The 25643-nt window shown below is 46.8% G+C and overlaps 2 protein-coding genes across 3 annotated transcripts in view; one reads left to right on the forward strand and one right to left on the reverse strand.

Moving 5' to 3' along the window:
- The window catches only part of LOC146871331 (uncharacterized), a 733473-nt gene that overhangs the window by 203812 nt on the left and 504018 nt on the right, over positions 1–25643 (reverse strand). The window contains exon 5 of one of the 2 annotated variants that reach the window (XM_085650834.1): positions 13110–13751. The exons of the other annotated variant lie outside the window; for it this stretch is intronic. The gene's annotated coding sequence lies outside the window, so the exon portion shown is untranslated. Of the gene's footprint in view, positions 1–13109; positions 13752–25643 lie in introns of those variants that run through there. 2 annotated transcript variants of the gene reach the window in all.
- LOC146871332 (uncharacterized) overlaps positions 1–25643 on the forward strand; it is a 574862-nt gene that overhangs the window by 172492 nt on the left and 376727 nt on the right. The window lies entirely within an intron of this gene.

The following is a 25643-nucleotide window of genomic DNA, read 5'->3' on the forward strand; positions in this document are numbered from 1 at the left end:
CCTGCCTCTTCCTGTATGGTGTGTGCCCTTGCCAGCACCCCGTGGAGCCTTTGCAGATTCATTGCTGTATTTCTGCCTGGCATGAAGCCCGACTGGTCGGGATGCACCAAGGTCGCGAGATGTGGCTGTAGCCTGGTGGCTAACACTTTGGCAATATTTTTGCCTCTGCGTTGAGGAGTGAGATCGGGCGATACGATGAACAGTCCTGTGGCGGTTTGCCCGGTTTTGGGATTGATATAAGAGTGGCCAACCGTTGGTCCCTCGGGAGTATCCCTTCCTCTAGGCTGGTCTTGAACATGTTCAATAAGTGAGGTGCCAGCATGTCCGACTCCTTCTTATAGAGTTCTATTGGGATCCCGTTGGGACCCAGGGCTTTCCCGGACTGCAGCCCTTTTACGGCGGCAATGATCTCCTCCAGTGTGAGGCCTGTCTCCAACGCCTGAGTATCGTGCGGTGCCAATTTTGGCATAGGTATGTCTTTGATATACGCTATGCAGTCCGTATCTTAGGTCGTTGCTATGGGGGGAGTATACTGCTTCAAAGTGTTGACTATGTCAGTAGGGTCCTTCAACACTTCTCCTGAGGGAAGAGTAATCTGCGCCACAAAAAGACTGGCCCTTTCTTTCCTGGTCAGCCAGGCCAGCAATCTGCCCGCCTTGTCCCCGACTTCATTTACTGTGTGTTGCGTTTTTGCAATCTTCCCCTTAGTGTGTTCCCGTAGGAATTCACCGTAGGCTTGTTGCGCCAGTCGAAGGGAGTGGGTCGTATGGTCAGTGGGATCTGTCGCATGTATGCTCTCGGCTAGGTTAACTGCCTGCTCCAGCTCCTCAATCTGACGATTTTGTTCCCGTTTGTGGGCAGTGATCACTGAAATGGCCTTCCCCCGGAGGACTGTTTTGTAGGCTTCCCATAGGATGACCGGTGAGGCCACTGAGTGCGTGTTGTGTTTAGAGGTCTTGTGGAGGGTTTTCCAAATCCTGGGAACTTTAAGGTATCCCGGGTATATTGGATATGTGCGTCTCCGTCCCTTGAGATGAGACACATAGGACATACGTATGGGCCCATGGTCGGAGATACCCCTTGGAAGATGTTCAATGTCACTTATTCCCTCTACACTGGCCGGGGAGGTAAATATATAATCAATACGTGATAGGCTATCATGTACCCCTGAGTGGAAGGTGTATTGTCGTGTTTCCGGATGTCTCGTGCGCCATACATCTACCAGCCCCACTGCGTCTATTAATTCCCTGAGGGGAGATGAAGCAGTCCCCTGATCTCTGTGTGGGTATCTGTCGATGGCAGCGTTCACTGTTGCGTTAAAGTCACCTGCCATAATTAATTCCGCGGGAGGAAGTGCCAACAGGAAGTTACCTAGGGCAGGGAAGGCGAGGCTATGAAGTGCTGGGGGAATGTAGACTGTCACGCTATTGTACTGCCGTCCCTCCCACTGGCAGGAAAGTGCCGCAAAACGCCCTTGATCGTCCGCACAGGTCCCTGTTATTATTAACGGGCAGCTTTTCTTCAATAGGATCCCAACGCCTCTTGAACCCGATGTGAACTCAGCATGGACCGCCATATGAAATCCCCATCTGTCCAACGCCTTGGTCGCCGTACCGACCAGGTGTGATTCCTGAATTAGGAATACGGATGGGGCATGCCTTTTAAGATATTGTAGCACTAATCCCCTCTTTATTTTGTTACCCAGGCCATTCACATTCCAGGACATCACCATTAGAGGGGCCCCCAATGTGTGCGTGTTGGAGGGTTGAGACTGGGAGGGGCCGTGTATTCTGGATCCTAACATCTGTGAGCCGTCCATCGACAGTGGAACCTTTGTGTCCTTGTGGGCTCAAGAGGCCCCCCCTCCAGTGACTACTTGCTTTGGCTGTGAATACTTTTTTAAAACTACCTGTGCAACGATAAACAACAACTTAAACCATGCCCCTCCATCCTCCACCCCCCCCCCCCTGCTCCCCTGCATGACGGATTCCCAACTACCCACCCTCCCAACATTGCAGAGTGCTTCAACCCCTTAAACAGTACTTGCGTGCGAGAGATGAAGTCCGAGACGTTCCCTGGGGTTCCCCATTGACCCCAACTAGCTGTGTATGATATTGTACTTGGTAGTATCAACGTCGGCCCCTGCAGAGTTTTTAAGTAGCCTGGCGCCAGCTGACCCCGTCTGGCCGAGTCAGTCCACCTTTCTACGCTGCAGGGTCAGCCGGAAAATATCAGCCTGTCCTGCGGTTGTGGAGGCGTCGTTTCATTCTGCGGGATTCTTGACCTTATTTTTCAGCCTCTCCTTGTGTGGCGTTTCTGGATTCTCCGCCATTCGTTTCGCTGGAGGAGTGGACCCTCGGTGAACGTCGTTGCTGTTGGCTCGCTGCTCTATCTGTACGGCCCACTTGTCTCCAACCCTCCAGCCATTCATAGGCCTCCTCCGGTGTCTCAAAGAACCAGGTTTTGCCCCTTGCCACAACTCGTAATTTTGCTGGGAACAACATAGAATAAGCGATTTCTCTGCTTCGCAGTTCCTTTTTCACCTCTAAGAAATTCCGCCTTCTCTTGGTGACTGTCGCCGTGTGTGTCCGGGAAAAAGGAGATTACTGAGTTCATGATGCGCAATGGCGGGGCCACCCGCGCCGTCTGCAAAATGGCGTCGCGGTCCCGGAAGTTGAAGATGCGCGCTAACACCGGTCGTGGGGGGGCCCCCGGTTTAGGTTTACCTCCTGGAACTCTATGCACCCTTTCGACAGAGAAGAATTTCGATAGTCCCCTCGGCTGGAGTCGTGTCTTGATTATCTCCTCTATGTACAGGTCCATCGCTGGTCCCCCTTCACTCTCCGGCACACCCGTAATTCTGACGTTGTTGCGTGGGGAGCGCCCCTCCTGGTCATCCAGTTTCTCTGTCATAGTCTTATTTTCGGCCTCTAGTTGTTTTACCTTCTGTTGCAGGGTGGTGGTGTCTTCGACCAGAGAGGACGTTATGTCCTCCACTTCCTTCACCCTAGCGGCCATTTTGGGGAAATCTGCACATAAAAATGAAACCTCTGTATAAATTGACCCTACCGTTGTTTGCACGTTCGTGAGTGCGGCCATAATGTCCTGCAGTGTTACTTCGCTCTGGCCCTCCTGCGCGGGTGGTGGTCCCTTAGCGGCTGTTTTTTCGGGTATCGCCGGAGTGTCCTTGGAATAGGCGAATTTGTCCAGTTTCACCTGTTGCGGCGCACGCTGACCCTTACTCCCCATTGCGATTCTTTGCGGGGCCTTAAGTGCCCACTTCAGAAATGGCGCAGTAGTCGCCGCCGCCTGCCGCACGGGTAGACTCCGCGCTCGGCCTGTCGGTTTTCCTGCTTTTGCGGGGACGCCTTCCCCTTAGGCGAGGAGGGTATGCTGTGTCGCCGCTGCGTCTGGAGGGGCCCTTGAGGGGTCGTATCGTGCAGCCTACAACTTCTTCGCTGGTGTCTGTTATGTGCTGGGCCGGGCGCTGATTTCGCCTGCACGTCGCCCGGTCAGGTGGGAATGCGGGAAGGTGACCTCCCGGGACATCTACAGAACGCTTATGTGCCCATCACATCGCCTCCGAGGGTTGCCCAGGTCGGGAGGGGGGCTGCCCTGTCCACCGTCTATGCCCGATCTTCCCTGCGCCGGTGGCCGTGATTGTGGGAGCTACGTGGTGCGAGGCTTGTAGCGCCGCCACTTAAACCCCTATGCACCCCCAGACCGAGGCCTTGGGGCTTCCGGATCGCGAGAGGCTCTCCCTGGAGCCTACTGTGCACAGTCTTAATCCTCCGTAGGGAAGAGGAGGGTGGGGGGGTGGTGCCACGGTCCAGTCATCCCCTCACCTGGTCGGCGCTACACTTTGGGCCGACACTGCCGGCGCGCCGCCAGGCCTCGGGCGTCACCCCCCGCTGTCGCTGCACAGCGGCGCGATCTGCCACCGAATCGTGCTCCCCAGACTCCGAACGTCCTCAACTTTATGCTAGATGCAGGGGGAGCCCGCCGCACAGGGTACCGCCGCCGCTGCCCAGGAGTCACATTTACTGGGCTTGCCCCGTACTCTAGGCCGCTGCTGTGGACGCGCGTCCAGGCCTCCGATGACGTTTGTCCACCTGCGCTGCACTTTGGCTAGAACGTTGCGGGAAAGTCGCTCCCCAGGGGCTTGACACCTTCCGTTCGCTGTATCAGCGTGCTGGGGGAATCTCCTTACGGATTGATGGTCGGATAGGTGAGGGAACCTCTCGGCGGTCCCGGAGCTCCCTTAGGCTGCGGCCATCTTGCACGGCGGCAAGCCATGCCCCCATTTATTCATTTTAATATTTATATATATATAATATGATTTCTTATTTATTCGTTCAAATTTATCATCAACATATGTATTTAATATGATCAATAATTCATTGTTTTATTATTTCTGTGTTACTCTGTATTTCATGATAAAATTCAATAAAAAATGTCAACACAAAAAAGAAAAAAACCATAGGTTTCAGGGAAGTTATAGTTAGTTGGACATTTCACTCGTACAAAACCAGAGAAATTCGGCTGTATAGGTGTATGCGTGAAAATGATAGTGCTGTATTGATGAGTGACTGCATGTATTAGTGACTGTATGGGTGAATGAGTGAACGTGTGTGTAGACCTAGGAATCAGTGAGTGGGTGTGTAGTAACTAGTATTGGTGTGTCTATGGTTTCAAAAATGGTAGTCTGTATTTTAGAGTGGGTGTATCAAAGGTTATATAAGGGCATGAGGAGGTGCATGAGATTATCACGTGGATGATGTCATCAGTGATGTCACTGACCATGTCATCAATGATGTCATATGTGACGTCATCAGCAGTGCATTGTGGGGGTGCGAGTTATAGTTAGCTCAACTAACTATAACAGCCGAATTTCTCTGGTTTTGTACAAGTGAAATGTCCAACTAACTATAACGTCCCTGAAACCTATGGTTTTTTCAGTGAAAAAAATAAATATATATATATATTTATCTAGGAAATCCGCAACATTCTATTTGGAATAACTTTGGCGCCGATTGACGAATCCTCGCGAAATTTTCAAAATAGGTGGGGCGCTCCGCTCCTACCCTGAAAGTCTCGGGGGGGGGGGATTCGTCAAGCGGGGGCTGAGAAAAAGGGGGGGGGGTCCCAAAACGCGTTTTCCCCATGCATTTTTCCACAGAATTACTTGAAATTTGGCAGAGAGGTACTCCTCAGGTCAGGGATGTGCCTTTTGCAGGTCTGGTGTCAATCTGTTCAGTATTTCCTGAGAAAATTGCATTTAAATCAATATATATATCTATAGGCGCGCACCGTGCGCGTACGGTAATCCTTACCGTACGCGCACGCTGACTTGCGCGAGCGCGATTCTGAATGGTTGTTAGATCTTAGTAAACATTCGAATCGGTCGAAACCAGGAAGTGTCGGCCGCCATTTTGTCTCTCGCAGTCTGAGGGGGTGAAAAACAAAGGTGGAGAACGTGAAAAGGGGGCAGAGTGGACAGTTCCTGACCCCCTAGCCTTTGTCAGGGGGTCCCAGAAGGACCCCCAAGGGCCAAAATTTGTTTTATTTTTTTGTACCAAAAATCGTGGGGTGCGCGCAGCGTGCGCGTACGGTAGAAACAGAAAAATTCCGCGGAGCGCACCGTGCGCGCACGGTGAAAAACCTTAAAAAAAAAAAAATAATAATAATATTAAATACATAACTTAGCATTTAAAAAAACGTACAAATTCACTGCAAAAACCATAGGTTTCACACACGTTATAGTTAGGAATTAGCATTTAAAAAACCTTGCAAATAGTTAGGTGGACATTTCACTCGTGAAAAACCATTGAAATTCCCCCGTTATAGTTAGTTCAGATAACTATAACTCGCGCGCCCGCAATCCACTGCTCATGACGTCCCATATTACATCACTCATGACATGGTCAGTGGCATCACTCATGACATCATCCTTGTGATAGAGTGGCTGTCACTCACTAACACACCCATGCACACACTCATCCACCCATACAGTCCTGCACACATGCTGTCTTCAACACATACAAACAGTGAGTCACTCATTCATGCACCTATGCACTACGTAATACCCCCCCACCGAACCATACAGACACTCAGACTGATACTCAAAACCAACTAATAACCTATATAGACACTCATGTAGCTACTCACCAACCCATGCAGCCACTTATACACAAAGGGAGAGACTGATACAGATATTTACACATTTAAACATTACATGAGTAATGAGGGGATTCATTTTGCCATAGAAATTATGATTAGTTCTGCAGAAAGAAAAATTAGGGCACATTTTGACTTCTCAATCCTCTTCTATTTCATAAAAAAATTCTGACATGCAGACTGAAACATGCACTTTGAATACCAGCAGCAGACTTCCCTGGTGAGCAGTAGCTTTACTACAGTGATCTAATGGGCAACTAGAGTGCTAACATTCAGAATTTATGGCAAATGTGTGACACATCTGAATGCCTTCTTGATGGAACCAAAGTAAAAAACAAACTATTTCCTACTGAGGAGACTGCAGTAAATTAGGAAACTTCATAACAAATAAATCTCCCAAGATGGCCACCAGAAACAAAAGAGCCCAAATGTAGCCCAAATATCACCCAGATGGAGCCCAAGTATAGCCCAATGACAGAATGTCCCAGAGTGTTCTTAAAAACAACTAGAGCGCTTACTGTCTTCATTATCACAAAAGTATGGCACACCTGAAGCCATCTTGATTGGAATAAACTGGTAACACTTAAAACATTTAATGTACAAAGGAACAAAATGAGGGGGTTCATTTTGCCATAGAAATTATGATTAATGCTGAAGAAGAAAATGAGGGCACATTTTGAGTGACTTCTCAAATCCTCTTCTATTTCATAAAAAAATTCTGACATGCAGACTGAAACATGCACTTTTAATACCAGGAGCAGACTTCCATGGTGAACAGTAGTTTTACTACAGTGATCTAATGAACAACTAGAGTGCTAACATTCAGAATTTATGGCAAATGTGTGACATATCTGAATACCTTCATGATGGAATCAAAGTAAAAAACTGAAAGCATTTCCTACTGAGGAGACTGCAGTACATGAGGAAACTTCATAACAAATAAATCTCCCAAGATGGCCACCAGAGACAAAAGAGCCCAAATGTAGCCCAAAATCACCCAGATGTAGCCCAAATATAGCCCAATGACAGAAGTGTGCAAAACACTTATTATTTTGTGTTTTTGCAGTGTTATATAGTGCAGACTTGTCAGGTATTGGAGTGCTTTACATGAGCATTGGTTACATCCCACAAGAACAAATTCATTTTGGTTGTAGACATGGGGAGACTAAGTGATTTGACCAGAATCACAGAATGTCGAGCTGAAGCAGAAACTCCAACCTGGTTCCCCAGTTGCAAAGTCTGCAGTTCTGGAAGTAACACCACATCCTCTCCCCTAAGTGCAACATTTAATCAAGTGGTCAACTGGATAAAAAAACATAAAGATAACAAATAATTTAAAAGTGATTTCTCGCTATTTGAAAACTCAGAAAATATGTCCTTATTTTAGTCTTTTAGAGCACTAACCATAATTTTGATGCCAATAAGACGCTCTCACATGTAATTTCTAAAGGAAATGCTCTAGGTATTACAGTTTTGATTACATCAAGATGACGTCAGGCGTTCCACACTTTTGTAATAAATATAGAATGTTAGCAATCTAGTAGTTCATTAGGATACTGTTGAGAGGCAGAGGCCAGGGGCACGGACTCTGAAAATTGAAGGCAGGTAGGAGGGTGCAAAGGCAACAATTTAACCACACTGAGCAGGCAGGAAGGGCCGTGGCAGCACAACAGACTATGGAGGGCAGTGGAAAGGGGGGCAGGGGCAACAAACCAACAATACAGGACTTGCAAGAGAGGCTGTGGCAATGTAATAGACCATTGTGGGCAGAAGGAAGAGGCAATGGTAGTACAACCATACATGCCAACAGACCCGATTCAGCCAGGAAACGTCCAATGTTTTTAAGCTCAAATGGGCTTTATTTTATCTGTCTCCGGTCTACAATCTCCTCTTTTTCAATGTAACTCACAAGGGGAAAATCAATACCCCAGTTTTTTTTCAAAATCTCCCTCTTACCAAGTTCAGAATATTCGCAAGTATGGTACATTGGATCATGGAAGGAAATGGGGTAGGGACATGGACTTGGATAACAGAGGACAGGAGGGACATGGAGAGGTGCACCAAACTGACCCTGCAGGGCAGGCATCAGGGTTTGCAGCAGCACAATAGACCACACAGGGCGTGCGGGACGGGAGTGTAGCACAACAATCCATAGAAAGCAAGAGGGAGGGGACAGGACCATGCACATGGACAACAGAGAACAGAGGGGCAAGAGGCAGGATCATAATGGACAGACAGGAGAGAAAGCTGCAGCATAACAGACCATAAAGGGCAGGAGGGATGGATCAGGGGCATTACAATGGAACAGACAAGCCAGGAGGGAGGGAGTAGGGGTCTGCACATGTAAACAGAGGGCTGGGGGCAGGGCAGGAGCAGCAAGATAGCCATGGAGGTCAGGCAGGATGGGCACTATAAGCAAGACACACCATAAAGAGCAACAGTGAGACTGTGATGGCATACACACAGACCATGGAGGGAAGGTGGGAGGGGTTCAGGGGCAGCTAACTGACCACACAGGGAAGGTGGGAGGGGCCATGGCAGCACAGAAGACCATGCATGGCAAGTTGGAGGGTTAGTGGTAGCACAATGGCTATGATGGGCAAGAAGGAGGGTGCAGGGGCATGCACAAAGGACGATGGAGGATAGAAGGGAGGGTGAGGACCTGTGCACACACACAAGAAAGTTCAGGGGAAGGGGCCTCACAACAGACCGCACGGGGCAGGCAGGAGGAGCAGTTGCAGCACAACAGACCAGGGAGGGCAGAAGGGTGTGGCAGTACAATGGACCATGTAGGACAGGAGGAAGAGGATAGGGGCATGGCATGTGGACAGGCAGGGTGGAGGTGGCAGGGACAGGTTACAGTCATCTGACAATGCTAGGCAGGTGGGAGGGGAGTGGCAGCTCAACAGAACACTCAGAGTAGATAGGAGTGGCAGGTCCATGGAACATGGTGGGCAAAAAGGATGGAGCAGGGGCATACACAAAGACATCGGAGGGCAGGGGGAAGGAGAATAGGGGCAGCAAGCTAAGCACAGAGTTTAAGCAGGAGGTCAATGATGGGGCATAGAATTGGGCAATGGAGGGCAGGAGGAGTGGACTGGTACATCATACTAAATTGAGGGCAGTGGCAGCACAATACAACCATGCATGGCAGGAGGGAGGAGGCTAGTCCATGGATTCACACAACAGAGGATAGGGAGGAGGGGGATGGGGCAGCAAGCTAACTGTTCAGAGAAGGCGGGTATTAGGAACTTTATTGTTTTTAAAACGTGTGTCTGTGCGAACTACTTAAAATATGAACAAGTATGCAGCATAATCTCACTTTTATTCAGGAAGAAGAGGACGTTTGTGACTCCGGGCTCACTTGGCAGAAACACCCCCTGACCCTCCACCCCCTATCGCAAAATGTAATGCCCGTGAAAAGGGTAGGTGAACACAGTGGTATATAGAACATAGTCCTGAGAGCACGATTGAAAATGAAAACTAGATATAGTGTATGGTATAAACTATGCACCAAAAAGTGTGATATAAGATGAACCGGGCGTGAAATATAATATGCAATACATTGTGCGCAATGACAGATTCATTGGAGAGCGCGAGATAGCACAGGCACTAGCGCGTGCTATGCGATATGCGCCTTGGAGTGTAATATGCACAGGGCAGTGTTGTGTAACCTAACTAGTCTCTAAAGTTGTAATATAAAATATGTGCTGGGGAGTGTAACGTTGCATATGCACTGTGACAAAGATATGGATCCCAGATTGTAATATGTATGGCATAGCACTGTGCGTTATAACATAGGCATCGAGGAAGGCACGTTAGATGGGGCAATATAACCCGTGCGAAGACAGGTGTGGCATGACATATTCACGGGGCGGTGTTACAGTGCACATGGGCTAGAGAGTGTCATAGCATATGCACTAGCTAGTGGAATACAACACAGAGGTGTGTGGCACTCAGCAGCCAATGGTGGGTGTAACACAGCATTGGGCTCTGCCAGGAGCGCGCTGTGACTCTCAAGTGATGTTCGTCCCCTTTCCAGAGAGTAAAATAAAAAGTATTACACATCCGGCAGTGGATGTGTGTTTTATTAACCGTGAGGGGGGTTTCTTGCATAGTTTTGGTCGAATTTTTGTCGAATCCCCTTTGAATGGCTTGGTGTGCATGTGTATTAAATGTGCCCATCAATAGCTACCCATGTTTGTATAAATAAACGACAAGGGTGTCTACCGGGATTAGGCACGGTAGGGCATCAGACATGTCAGAGCTTCACTAGTGGTGTAAATACATTCCACGTGGATTCATTGTATGCATAGTCGCCTTTTAATGAATATCACGCAAATCGTCATGGTGATAGGTACGTACGGTTTGTCCAGCATGTCCTAGGTGTGTCTATAAATGTATATTTTTTAAAAATAATAAAAAACAGTGGCCGGCCCTGGGGATTGGGGTCAAAAAAATATAATTAGGAGACAGGCCCTGGGGGATGGGGTCATCAGGGTCAATAAATTAGAATAAGAAGGGGAACCACACAGCCCCCCTTCTTAAAAAATTAAAATGAATAAAAGACTGGCATCGTGCCGGAGGCCACGCCCCCTCCTTGCAGCACTCTGCAAACGCGCCCCCTGGCGAGTTGTAAGTTGGGGAATTAATTCCTCTTCAATACTGAGGGTCCCTGAGGGCCAACTAGCCCAACAGGCATCTCCAGTATGCACCAAGGAGCAGCGCTGCAGACAGGTGTTCTGAGGCCAAGCCCCTTTTTATACCTCTCTGCAACGCAGCTCTGTGGCGCTTACTCGAGGTACCTAGTGGTCTAGTTTGACCCTAGGGACCCTCAGGATTCAAATGAACTTAATCTCCCAACTAAAAACGGACACAGGGCGTGTTTACACAGTGGTGAAGGGAGGGGACGGGGCCTGAGTTAACGTGTGCAAAAACGCCCTGTGGCCTGTTTTAAGAGGTAGTTTTAATCCCCTGCCCTATTATATACTAGGGGCTTACAGAGGAGGTGATGCTAATCACAGGGGGACCCCAACGCATAGTGTTCCCTAGTGTATGTAGGTGTTTTCACTGTATTCTGAGTGTCTTTTAACATAGCACTGGCTCTAGGACTGGTTAGTCAGACTCAGTTACCACCAGTATCCGTCTGAAAAAGTTGAGGGTACAGGATGATTTTGCAACAAGGCTTCTTTCTGCTCTTCTTTTTGTTCTTTCTGCACGTTATCCTTCTTCCTGCACTTTTCTTCGTCTTTGAGGACTTCTGTTGCTTCTTTCTGAACTTCTTTTTTTCTTTCTGTGCATTTTTTCTTCTCTCTTCACATGTTCTATCTCTGTAGGCATAGTTAGAAATTAGCATTTAAAAAACCTCAGAAATTCACTGAAAAAACCATAGGATTCAGGGGTGTTATAGTTAGCTGGACTTTTCACTTGTACAAAACCATTGAAATTCCCCCGTTATAGTTAGTTCAGCTAACTATAACTCGCGCGCCCGCAATGCACTGCTGATGTCACATATTACATCACTCATGACATGGTCAGTGACATCACTCATGACATCACTGATGACATCTCAAATGACATCACTGATGACATCACTGATGACATCATCCTTGTGATAGAGTGGCAGACCTCCTCTCACCCTAATATAACCTTTGATACAGACATTCAAAAATAGAGTCTAAACTTTTCAAAACAATGGACATACCAATACCAGTTACAACAACCTCTTCAGTAATTCTAAGATCCACATACACATCCACTCATTCACCAACAGTCCTATACAGTCACTCATACATGTACTCACTCATCATATGTACTCATACACCTATACATCCTGTTACACAATGCCACTCATCCATAGAGTTACTCACACACATAGTCACTCATGCTAATAAAGAATCAAACATACATTTATTTGCATATACAGTTATACACACACCACCACACTTACTTCTACGGAAACTTACACATACTTAGCCTTTTAAACAATCACTTATAGAAACACATACTTATTCATACAGGAACTCTTTCAATCTTTCACTCTCACATATACTCACTTATATACACCAATAGTCACATATACTAGTTTAAAACATATGTAGTCACTCATAAAGACACTATTGAGGCAGTCATTCACTCACTAACACACCCATACACACACTCATCCACCCATACAGTCCTGCACACATGCTGTCTTCAACACATACAAAGAGTGACTCACTCATTCATGCACCTATGCACTACGTAATACCCCCCACCGAACCATGCAGACACTCAGACTGATACTCAAAAAACCAACTAATAACCTATATAGACACCCATGTAGCTACTCACCAACCCATGTAGCCACTTATACACAAAGTGAGAGACTGATACAGATCTTTACATATTTAAACCTTACTCACTAAGCCATGTATTCACTATGATACACTTAATCAGTCAGTTACACAATCAATTTTTCAAAAACAAATCATCCATTTAGACACTTATATACCCATTTATTCTTCCATCGACCTTGAGATATACATATATAAAACCTATTTAATTTTCAGAAAAACACACATTCACTGGATGATGTCATCAGTGATGTCATCAGTGATGTCATTTGAGATGTCATCAGTGATGTCATGAGTGATGTCACTGACCATGTCATGAGTGATGTAATATGTGACGTCATCAGCAGTGCATTGCGGGCGCGCGAGTTATAGTTTGCTGAACTAACTATAACGGGGGAATTTCAATGGTTTTGTACAAGTGAAAAGTCCAGCTAACTATAACACCCCTGAAACCTATGGTTTTTTCAGTGAATATATATATATATATATATATATATATATATATATATATATGATCCACAATCCCAGTTACGGGCGCGAAGACAGGTATGGACCACACACTGAGAGAAAAGGTTTTTCCATTTATTGTTTGCAGATAAAAACGTTACTGTTACAAGCAAGTGCCCAGCCTGACACGTTTCGACTGCCCCACGGCAGTCTTGATCACATGACGCGCAGGACCTATCAGTGCAAATATATAGTGAAAAACAAAACAGGCACATGTTACTGCTGTTCTAATTGGTTAATACGGACACAGTGCACATATAATTAAAGGGCCATTTACTCTAATACATTTACGTAAGAAAATACCACATAAATAGGCTATTCATAATCCACAATAGATTAAAAAATCATTGCATAGTGCTCCTTTGCAAATATAGTGTTCTGAATGTTGTCTTCATTCACTAAAATCTCCTATGTATGTACAAGATATTATACATTGTGGTATTTGGCCTCGATTAAAAACTAAGCACTGGTGCTGAGAAAATATTTACTCATATTTAGGTTCCATCAGTACATTATTAAGTGCCAAATAATTTACCAATAAAGTGCTTTTGTGCAAGTGCAAAAAAAATCTTCAAATATTCACACACAAAATATCAATATAAATACAAAAGGTAGCAGCATATTTGTAAGACGCCCTTCAAAGTCTTTTTCTTTCGTTTCAAGTCACAAATTTTAGCATTCTTATATTGTCGTGTTCCATTTTTTGGTCCAAGAATTAGTCGTCGGATAAATCTGATGAAGAAAAAGAGGAGGATATCATGGTATATAACTTAATAAGATAAGACAAAATAGTTTTTATCCTATAATCCAACTGGCACAATAATTGATTTAAATAGTTAATCTAAAATAAGATAAAATCTGCCGGTAACAAAATCCCATAAAACTCAATGAAATCCAGATAAAACTAAGTAAAATGGGCATATCACCGAAAGATCCATGACTTTTTCTAGGATATATTTAAATATTAAAATAAATATAGCAGCTATTGATCTTAAAAACAATTATTGCTGTTGTGCCAAAAAATCACCAGATTAAAATTCGGCAATATTCCCAGCCTGACCAGATAAAATCCAGATAAAACTAGACTAAAATTACCGGCCACTAACCCATGATAAGACCCATTTTAAGATCAATTAAAGAAGCCTAATAGAGATCCGAATTGTTAGGTGTTATCATCCTATAAGAAATTGTGCAAATCATCGCTGTTATTAAGTCCATTTGGCATTTTTGAATCCAGTAGCATAATAAATTCGGATTCTACTTGTCGTAATCTTTTTTCTCTATTGCCTCCCCTAAAGTTTTTGGGCACTGAACTAATAACAAAGTACTTCAGATCATTTAGCTCATTATTGTGAACCAGTTTCAAGTGTCTCGCTACTGGATAGTTAGGATCTGAATTGACCAATGCTCTGAGATGTTGTAATATCCGGTTAAACACCTGCAATTTAGTACTTCCTACATACAGTAAATGGCATGTACATTCTAAAACATATATTGCATAATCTCTTCTGCAGGTGTAATGTCCTTGTATTTTAACCGGTTCAGAGTTAACAGCTGTAATATATTCTGAAGTATTTTTGCCAAATTTGCATGCGCGACATGAACTACATTTGAAAAATCCGGATCTAGCTGAAAGCCAGGTGTTAGAGGTTATAACCTCAGGGCTATTTTTTACAAGTGCATCCCTCATAGAGGGTGCTCTTCTAAAAGTAAGATTAGGGAGTTCTGGCAAGATCTGTGACATAGTAATGTCAGATCTAACAATTGGCCAATTTTTATATAAGATTTTGCGGACTTTTCTCTCTTGTCTGCAAAAGTTGGTTATCAATCTTATCTTGTTAACTGGCTCAATAGTGGTCATATCTGCATGAACCTCAATTTGCACCACAGTAGTTGGGATCTCACAAATTTCAGAAGGGTGACAGGTTTTATTGGCTTTATCTTGTGCTTTGGTCAACTCCCCCACATTGTATCCTCTATTTAAAATCTCTGCCTGGCAATCTTTTAGGTCATCATCATGGCTACAAATAAGTTTAATTCTTAAAAGTTCACCGTAGGGAATGCTTCGTATAAGGTGTCTAGGATGTGCACTATTGGTATGGAGTATGGAATTCCCTGCCGTTAGTTTTCTGTGAAGTCTCGTCTGAATTTTGTTTTCTTTTATATAGATTTCCACATCCAAAAATTGCACTTTTTCTTTGCTAATATCCGATGTGAATTTCAAATTAAGTGTATTTTCATTCAGGTCTTTGACAAAATTTTCAGCTGTTTCTATAGAACCTTTCCAAATTAGACAGACATCTATAAATCACCACCAGTGAAGCACGCGTTGATCAAAATTCTTTTTATGGGTACCTCTCAGTACATGCTCCTCCCACCAGCCCACGTGTAAACACGCGTAGCTAGGGGAGAAGCATGCTCCCATCGCCACGCAGTTGTTGAAAAATTTCCTTATTGAAAAGGAAGTAATTGCGGGTCAAGCAGATCTCAATCATTTCAATTAACATTTTGTTATGTTCATACATGTGTATGCTTCTTTTATCCAAATAGTAACGTATTGCATTGATACCATCGCTATGATGAATACTGGTGTACAATGAGCTAATGTCCATCACAATTAATAAACACTCCTCATCCCATTTAACAGTTTTCAATTTACATAGAAAGTGACCAGTGTCTTTGATAAAAGATGGCAAATTTTCAACAAATTCGTGCAAAAAATGATCAACATATTTCGACATTGCCTCCAATAAACTTTTCTGAGCCGAAATAATTGGCCTAACTGGAACCACATTTCTGTAGTAGGGGATCTCTGTGTATAGTCATAATCTAGTGAATAGTCCCGCCCATGTGCGGGGACCCCGGAGCAATAAAAAATAATCTCTTAAGGTGTCAAATCATGCAGACCTGCATCCACCTTTAAGAGAGAATTTAATTTAAAGACCGATAATGCAGCCTATACCCACAGGCTACACTGTCCAGTACTTCAACTAGAATTCCACCAACATCCACAAACAGCACTGCCTGTCCAGCTTTTCTCCACAAGGGAAAAAACACCCTGCCTCTCCCAGCAAAAGCCTCTGGAATGTTAGAGAGGAAGGAATAGACAGACAAGCCCCATAGGCTGCCATTATGTGGCTCAGAACAGGATATTGTGCCTTTAAGAAAACTTTCCAGAACTTTCCCAGTATCCCAGAATGCACAGCAGGTCCCTTTTACTTTCAGTTCTTTTTTCCGGCTCCTGCTAGCAGGACCCTGGAGCATTGAGCTCTCCCTTTTCAAGGGTTATTTGTTACTTTTCAAGTGTTAGAAAGTCCTTTTTCCTTCTGGTGTTATCAGAATGACTGGCTTGTTCGACAAGTGTCCTGATTGTGGAAGAAAAAAGGCTAAGTCAGACACACACAGGGTGTGCATCGTCTGCCTTCCCCGGTCCCACGTGCCTGAGGAGTGTGAGATCTGCCGCTCTTTTTCAGCCAGGACCCTGAGAGAGAGGAAGAAGATCAGGCTCCAGGTCCTGGAGGACAGAAGGCTGAAGGCACGAGGTGGGTCTGGAGGGGCTGATTCTGCCCATGCTGAGGCCTCTGGGGGGCTCCCCAGGGGCAGGAAGACCAGCAAGCGTCCCCACTCCCCGTCGAGGGCGGCATCGAGGGGGATGACTACGGTCTGTTCGCCATCTCCCCAGGGCTCTGGGGAGAAGCGGTGTCGACGATCGACGTCGAGGGAGCTGAACAGGCCGCCGTCGACGACATCGGCATCTTCTGCGACGCCGTCGAGCCATCGGCGGCGAGATCAGGCCCGGCGTCGGCGCTCGCCGTCGAAGGGGGAGCGCCGCTCGCCGTCGGCGAAGAGGCGCCGGTCGCCGTTGAGGCGGTCGCCGTCGCGGCGGTCGACGTCATGGAGATAGATGTCGAGACGATTGCCGTCGAAGAGATCGACGTCGAAGACTATCGACGTCGAGAAGGCGATCGACGTCGCGGCGGCGGTCTCCGTTGAGGAGGCGGCCGACGTCGAAGACGCTCGTCGTCGAGGAGGTCGACGTCGAGACGGCGCAGGGGGAGCCCTGACGCCAGGAGTAAGAGGGCGGAGTCGCCGGGATCGGGGTACTCCGTGGTGTATACACCCCCTCGGAACCCTATGCCATCACCACCTCCGCCACCACGACCGCCGACTCCTCCTCCTCCTCCTCCACCACCGCCACCGCCACCACGGCCGGCGTCACCACCTCCACCTCCGCGTCCTATACCGCCTCGCACTCCGTTGGGGCCACCTGCAGTTCCATCGCGGTCGGTCTCCCTGCCCAGGTATCCGACTCCGCCGCAGGGGACGCCGAGGCCGCGTCACCCACGGTCGCCGGCCCCGGCAAGACCGTCGGACAGGCCGAAGCCGAGGAGGTCGCGCTCCCGCTCCGTCAGGAGGAGAAGATCGCGGAGCCATAGGAGGTCGTCGTCGACATCAGGACGGCGCCATAGGAGGCACAGGTTCAGGTCACGCACACGGTCCTCGGCCAGGGACTTCTCACCGACGCTGTCGGACTCACCGGGGACTAGGGTGTCTCCGGTGGATGATCTGGTCTCCTTCCAGGAGGTGCTGCTGCGGGGGGCAGCCAAGTTGGGCATCACGGTGACGGTACCGGCACCCACGACGTCCGTGATATTCGAGACTCTACACAAAAAACACCTGTCTCGCCCCCTGCTGCCTCTAGTGCCGGGACTGGTGGAACCCGCGTTGGAGTTGTTCCTCACCCCCGCGGTGACGAAATCCGCTCCCTCACGGCTCATGAAAAAGTATCGGGCCCCGGACTCGGACCCTGCTTTTTTACGGATGGACCCGAGGAAGCAGCATGCGACTGCTCCTTCATCGACGGTCCCGCCCGACAAGGAAAGCCGCTGGCTGGACTCTGCGGGCAGGAAAGTGTGTGGGACCGCGTCTACCACCATGAAGGCGGCAAGTGCGGGGGCGCTGTTGGGGCGTTACGACCGGGCCTTGTGGGAGTCCCTCCAACAGTATGCGGACCTGCTGCCCCGGGACAGGAAGGAGGACTTCCTGGAAACGGTGCGAGAGGGGATGCTGGTTTCGAACCAGGTCATCAGTGCGGCAGCGGATGTCTCCTTGTTGGCGGCGCACTCTTACTGTCATGGTGTCCATCAGAGGCGTCACTCTTGGTTGCGCCTGACGTCGCTCAAGCCCGAGGCTCAGCACAGAGTAGCCAATCTGCCCTTCTCGGGGGAAACCCTGTTTGGAAAACATGCGGATGATGAGATTGCCCGCATGAAGGCGGAGGCGGAGACCCTGACGGCTGTCGGGTTGGAGAAGGCCGAGAAGAAGAAGCGCCCGTTCCAGAGGAGGTTCGGGTCTACGGCAGAGGGCGTGGGCAGGGTTCGGGACAGCAGCAGCACCAACAGCAGCAGTTCCAGAAGCCCTTCCAGAAACGCCAGAGGGGTAGAGGAGGCCAGCAGGCTACTACCACTACCAAGGGCCCTGCCGGGTCTCGGCCCTGAGCGACTACTTCCCCCTCAACCGTTACCCACTCCAGTGGGGGAAAGCATTCAATTTTTTCCGGCAGAGTGGAGAAAAATTACTCAGGACAAGTGGGTGCTGAATATTGTTTGCAATGGATACAGTCTTCGGTTTGTCAGCCCGCCTCCAGCGATTCCGCCGGTAAGCTCTCAGTTTCAACTGCGAGAGCTCCAGGCGGAGGCAGACATCTTGTTGAGAAAAAAGGCGGTAGAAGAGGTACCTCTGTCTCAAAGGGGAAGAGGTCTGTACTCTCAGTTCTTCCTCGTTCGCAAGAAGGACAAGAACGAGTTCAGGCCCATTCTGGATTTGCGACAGGCAAACAAATGGATTCGCAGAGAGAAGTTTCGCATGCTATCGTTGCATCAGATTTACCCTCAGCTGCAACGGGGAGACTGGCTCTGTGCCATAGATCTACAGGATGCGTACTTCCATGTGCCCATCGCACGGAAGCACAGGAAGTTCCTGCGATTCCAAGTCGGCGCCAATCACTATCAATACACAGTACTGCCATTCGAGCTAAAGTCTGCGCCCAGGACCTTCTCGAAGTGCATGGCGGTGGTGGCGGCACACCTGCGGAGGAACAAGGTGGTTGTCTACCCGTATCTGGACGATTGGCTGATCAAGGCATCATCCTTCTAGGAAGCGCAAGAACACTTCCGGTGGACGTGCGCTCTCTTGCACAAGCTGGGGTTACACGTCAACATGTCCAAATCGGTCCCGACTCCGGTCCAGTGCGTACAATACCTGGGAGCCTCCATCGATACGCGGTCAGCAAGCGTGTCTCCTTCGGAGGAGAGACGGTTATCACTCCTTCGGAAGGCTCAGGACCTCAGGACTGCTCCATCGACGACCGTGAGGAAGGTGTCTAAGCTGCTGGGATCGATGGCCTCCTGTATCTTCCTCACGCCTCACGCACGGCTGCACATGAGACCACTGCAGGAGTGCTTGGAGGATCAGTGGGATCAGAAGACCAGTTCTTGGGACGACAAGATACGGCTGTCTCTACATGCTCTTCAGTCTCTGAAGTGGTGGTGTTCGGCGGAAAACCTCCTCAGGGGGGTTCCCTTCCACAAGGACATTCCCACGAAGAGTGTCGTGACGGATGCGTCTCTCCAAGGCTGGGGAGCGCATTCCGGGGACTTGCAGATTCAAGGAAAGTGGTCCCCGTTGGAATCGACGTACCACATCAATTTCCTGGAACTCAGATCTGTCACTGAAGGCCTTCCTTCCGTCCTTCCAGACCAACTCGCTGCTGATACAGACGGACAATACAACCACTATGTATTACCTCAACAAGCAGGGGGGGTCGAGATCGCGCACTGTCGCAGGAGGCGCAGGCGATCTGGCACTGGCTTCTGTCCCGAGGACTGACTATTACGGCCACGCATCTGCCAGGGGTACAGAATGCTCAGGCAGACGCACTGAGCAGGCTGATTCAGGAAAACCACGAATGGGTCATAAACGACGAAGTACTAGGAGAAGTCTTCGCAAGGTGGGGGACTCCAGACGTAGATCTGTTCGCCACCGCCGAAAACAGCAAATGCCGAGACTTCGCATCCAGGTACTACCGGCGGGGGACGCTGGGGAATGCGTTATGGATCGATTGGTCGAACAGCTTTCTGTACGCTTTTCCACCCATTCCCCTGATTCCGGCAGTGCTCATCAAGCTGTCCCAGTCCAGGGCGCGGATGATCCTGATCGCCCCGGAATGGCCCAGACAGTGGTGGTTCACGGACCTACTTCACCGGTCTCTCCTTCCTCACATACGGTTGCCGTGCAGGCCGGACCTTCTCACGAAGTTCGGGGGGGCGGATGGTGCACCCCAACCTCTCGTCTTTGAGTTTGGCGGCATGGCTCCTGAAATAGTGCAATATGGCCATCTGAATCTACCAGAAGATTGTATGGACATACTGAAGGAGTCTAAACGGCCTTCCACTAGGACGTCCTATGCCTATAAGTGGAAGAGGTTCTGTATCTGGTGTAAGTCCAAGAACTTTGATCCGACGACATGTAAGGAAGATGTCATCCTTCCGTACCTGTTACATCTGGCGCAGCCTGGCCTTAATTTCCATTCCATTAAGGTTCATCTGGCTGCTTTGACTGCTTACAGGAAATGCCCTTCACAGACTTCCTTCTTTCAGATCCCTGTGGTCAAGGATTTTTTTGAAGGCTTGAAGAAAGTGTTTCCTCCTGTCAGACTTCCCTCGCCTTCCTGGGACTTGAATGTGGTGCTGTTCAGACTGATGAAGGAGCCTTTTGAACCCATTCACAAGGCTTCATTGCAGCACCTATCCTGGAAGGCGGCGTTCCTAGTGGCCATTACATCGGCCCGCAGGGTGAGTGAACTTCAGGCATTATGTTGTCAAGAACCTTATACTGTATTTCATGCTGCTAAGGTTGTGATGCGTACTCACCCAAAATTTCTTCCTAAGGTTATCTCTGATTTTCATGTCAACCAGACCATAACTTTACCTACGTTCTTTCAGAATCCCTCTTCGCCAGCGGAAAGGTCTCTCCATTCCCTGGATGTTCGGAGGGTGTTGAAATTTTTATCTGGATAAGACCAAGGATATTCGTAGGTCAGACCAATTGTTTGTTAATTATGGATCAGTCAGGACCGGTCTCGCGACCTCTAAGCAGTCCATTTCTCGGTGGATTGTGTCCCTCATACAATTGTGTTATCAAAAGGCTAATAAGACCTTGGGGGGTAAACCTAAGGCTCATTCCACCAGGGGCAAAGCTGCCACGACGGCTTTGCTGCGTAATGTTCCGATTGCGGAAATCTGCAAGGCGGCCACTTGGAAATCGGTCCATACCTTTGCTGCGCATTACTGTCTGGACACGGATGCCAGGGCAGATGCTCAGGTTGGGCAGGCTTCGCTGCGAAATTTGTTCGCACAGTAGTAGTATTGTCTTGTGTGTTCTCCACCGCCGTTGTTGTGTGGGGATGGGCTTGCCATTCTATTCACTAGATTATGACTATACACAGAGATCCCCTACTACAGAAGGTGTAGTTTCTTTTCTGTAACTCCAGTTCTGTAGTAGGGGTATCTCTGTGATAGTCATAAGCGCCCGCCCTCCTCCCCGGTGGAGAGATAAATGTTAATGTAAGGAATGCTACAGGTCTGGCGTGCTACGCCTTCAAAAAGAACTGAAAGTAAAAGGGACCTGCTGTGCATTCTGGGATACTGGGAAAGTTCTGGAAAGTTTTCTTAAAGGCACAGTATCCTGTTCTGAGCCACATAATGGCAGCCTATGGGGCTTGTCTGTCTATTCCTTCCTCTCTATCATTCCAGAGGCTTTTGCTGGGAGAGGCAGGGTGTTTTTTCCCTTGTGGAGAAAAGCTGGACAGGCAGTGCTGTTTGTGGATGTTGGTGGAATTCTAGTTGAACTACTGGACAGTGTAGCCTGTGGGTATAGGCTGCATTATCTGTCTTTAAATTAAATTCTCTCTTAAAGGTGGATGCAGGTCTGCATGATTTGACACCTTTTAGAGATTATTTTTTATTGCTCCGGGGTCCCCGCACATGGGCGGGACTATTCACTAGATTATGACTATCACAGAGATACCCCTACTACAGAACTGGAGTTACAGAAAAGAAACTACTCCTTAGATGTATCTTTGGAATAAAATATAAAAAGGGAGTCATAGGATGTTCATTTTTCAGAAAGCTGTACTCCTTTTTAGATAGTAACCCTGAACGTTTCCATCGGGCCAATTCACTGAAGACCTATTCCTTATTTAGTCTTAAATCTTGGAAGCTGGCTTCTCGATAACAATGAATGTCTTTAAGGTGCAACTCTGCTTCTTCCATGTACATAACTCTTGGCCATAAAACAATATTTCCACCTTTATCTGCTTTGTTTATAATGACCTCTGTATGTTTTTGTAATTTTTGAATGAGTTTAGTATATTGGATTTCAGCTTGGTTACGTTGTCTATTTTGTTGCATGACCTCCCGATTCAGCTTCTTTAAGTCCTCTATCATGCAGTCACTGAATACATCGATTGCATCCCTTGGCATCAGTGGAATAAAGGACGATGGAGGTCTAAATGGACTGGTAATAGGTGTATTGCATACTATGCCAGATTCCACAAGTTTTTCTTGTGTTGAAATTCCCTGTGTGTTGTTAAGATCTGCCAGATCCTGTGCTACAATCAGAGTACCCACATCTGCCACTTGAAGATTGGAACACAAACTATGAGTATCTTTGCTCTGAGATGCCTTATTCACCGCTTGTTTAAGTTGAAAATGTTTTCTAAACTTTAATTTACGGATGAATTTAAAAACATCTACTCGCGTTTGAGTATATTTAAAGCAACTCATAGGACAATATGACAAACCTAAATACAATAATTTTATATGTATATATTCACTGAAAAAAAAAAAGGTTTCAGGGCTGTTATAGTTATCTGGACATTTCACTCGTACAAAACCATTGAAATTCCTCCGTTATAGTTAGTTCTGCTAACTATAACTCGTGCGCCCGCAATCCACTGCTGATGATGTCACATATTACATCATTCATGACCTGGTCAGTGACATCACTGATGACATCTCAAATGACATCACTGATGACAATATCCAGTTAATGTGGTTTGGTTCGTTATTTAAATATGTATTATATATATAGCAATCTGCATTGAAGAATGAGTGGATATATAAATATCTGGATGGAGGATTTAGTAGCAGTGTGATTGACTATTTACTTGACTAATTTATAGTGTCTCACTAAATATATTGGATAGTGATTAAACTGTGTGAATATCTGTATCACTTTGTCAGTTGTTGTGTAAACTGCTGCACCAGTTGGTTACTAGCTACGTGAAGGTCTATATTAGTTATTGATTAGTTAACTGAGTATTTGTATGGGAGAGTGAATATCTGTGTGGTTCGGTGGGGGGGTGTGACTGCCCAAAGATGTGTGAATAGTTGATTCAGTCGGTATATGAGGTTAAGACTGCATGTTATAACAGTTGTTTGGGTGAGTGAATATCTTTATGGGTGTGGTGATGAGCAAATGTATCTCTCAATGGTACATCCAACAAACTAGAAACATAAAAGGCAGTGTATGTGACAGTTGTATATAAATAAGTATACATAAGACTCAGTGATTGTATGAGTGACTGTATGGATAACTGTATACTTGTGATAGTGATTTTATAACACACTAAAGTATGAGTTACTATCTATATGAATAAATGAAGTGGTGTTTGTATACGTGTGTAGCTGACTAAATGTAAGTATGATCCATTGTTTGGATAAGTGAGTAGGATGACTGCATAAGTGAATAGGATGTGTGCTGGTGTGTAATGTCTATATAGGTGTATAAGTATATTTGATAGTGTTCTATTGATCATTGACAGCATGTATGAGTGAATCTATAGGTAAGTGATTAGATGTGTGTGTAGATCTAGGAATCACTGAGTGGGTTTTTAGAAACTTGTATTTGTGTGTCAATGGATTCAAATATGGTACTCTGTATTTTACAGTGAGTGATGAAAGGTTATATTGGTGTATGATGAGGTGTATCTGATTGTCACATGGATGATGTCATCAGTGATGTCATCAGTAATGTCATTTGAGATGTCATCAGTGATGTCTCTTACCATGTCATGAAATATGTAATATGTGACATCATCCGCAGTGGATTGCGGGCGTGCACGTTATAGTTAGCAGAACTAACTATAACAGAGGAATTTCAATGGTTTTGTACGAGTGAAATGTCCAGCTAACTATAACGTGCCTGAAACCTATGGTTTTTTCAGTGAATTTCAATGGTTTTTTAAATGCTAATTTGCAACTATAAGGTGCCTGAAACCTATGTTTTTTTCATTTAATTTCTAAGGTGTTTTAAATGCTAGTTTCCAACTATGCCTACAGAGGTAGGACATGTGAAGAAAAAACACACAGAAAGAAGAAAAAGAAATGCAGAAAGAAGCAAAAGAATTCCACAAAGACGAAGAAAAGTGCAGGAAGTAATGCAGAAATAACAAACAGAGGAGCAGAAAGAGGCCTTGTTGCAAAATCATCCAGTACCCTAAACTTTTTCAGATGGCTACTGGTGGTAACTGACGATGACTAACCAGTCCTAGAGCCAGTGCTATGCTAAAAGACACTTAGAATACAGTTAAAACACCTACATACACTAGGGAACACTATGCGTTGGGGTACTGACTGAATGATTAGAGTACTGCAAGGAGAGTGCCTTGGTGAATTTATAAGTGGTTGGGTTTTGGCACAGTGAATGGATTAGTACATGATGCTGAATGGGTCACTAGAGGAGTACAAGGAGAGTGACAGGGTGTTTGCTGGAAGTGTACGGATACTGTCTGGGGAATTGAAGGTGTGAAAGACAAGTGTGTAGGTGGTTAGAGGACTGCATGCATAGTGGATAGGCGTTTGAAGCAGTCCATGTGCTAAGGCCTGGCTCAGTGCATGAGTACTTGAGTAGTGACTGAATGATTAGAGTACTGCAAGGAGCAATGACAGGGTGGGAGCCGCGAGGCTCCCGCCCTGTCATTGCAAACTACAGTGTCCCGGAGGTGGACACCCCAGGACACTGCAGGAGCCGGCCCTGGGGGGTGGTGGTCCAGAGGGGCACGACAAGGCTCCAGGAGGGGGGCCGCGCGGTCCCCCTCCCACTTAATTTAAAGCCCCGGTTGGTGGTGGTCCCTGGGGCTTGGGGGTCCACCGGGGGCTAATAAAAAACACATTTTGTTTTTGGCCTTGGGGGTCCTTGTGGGACCCCCTGAGCAGGTCTAGGGGGTCAGGGTGTTTCTACCCTGCACCCTTTTTGCATTTTTGGCGTTTTTTTCACTGCTTTCTTGTGCCTCGGTTACTGAGGCACAAGATGGCTGCCAACACTTCCTGGTTTGAAGTGTTGACAGCCAATTCGCATAAAGCTCGTGCTCAGGAGGATCCGCGGCCCTAGATATATCTATGTTTTTACTTTTGAATTTCTCAGGAACTACTGAACGGATTTACACCATTTAACCAAAAGGCACAAGTGTGAACCAAGGGCTACCTCTTTGCCAAATTTGGTGTAATTCCGTTCAGCAGTTTGGGCTGTAGCTGCGACTAACGGTCCTTATGGAAAATTGCA

The sequence above is a fragment of the Triturus cristatus genome, chromosome 1_1 (assembly GCF_964204655.1).
Source record: "Triturus cristatus chromosome 1_1, aTriCri1.1, whole genome shotgun sequence".
Classification (NCBI taxonomy): domain Eukaryota; kingdom Metazoa; phylum Chordata; class Amphibia; order Caudata; family Salamandridae; genus Triturus; species Triturus cristatus.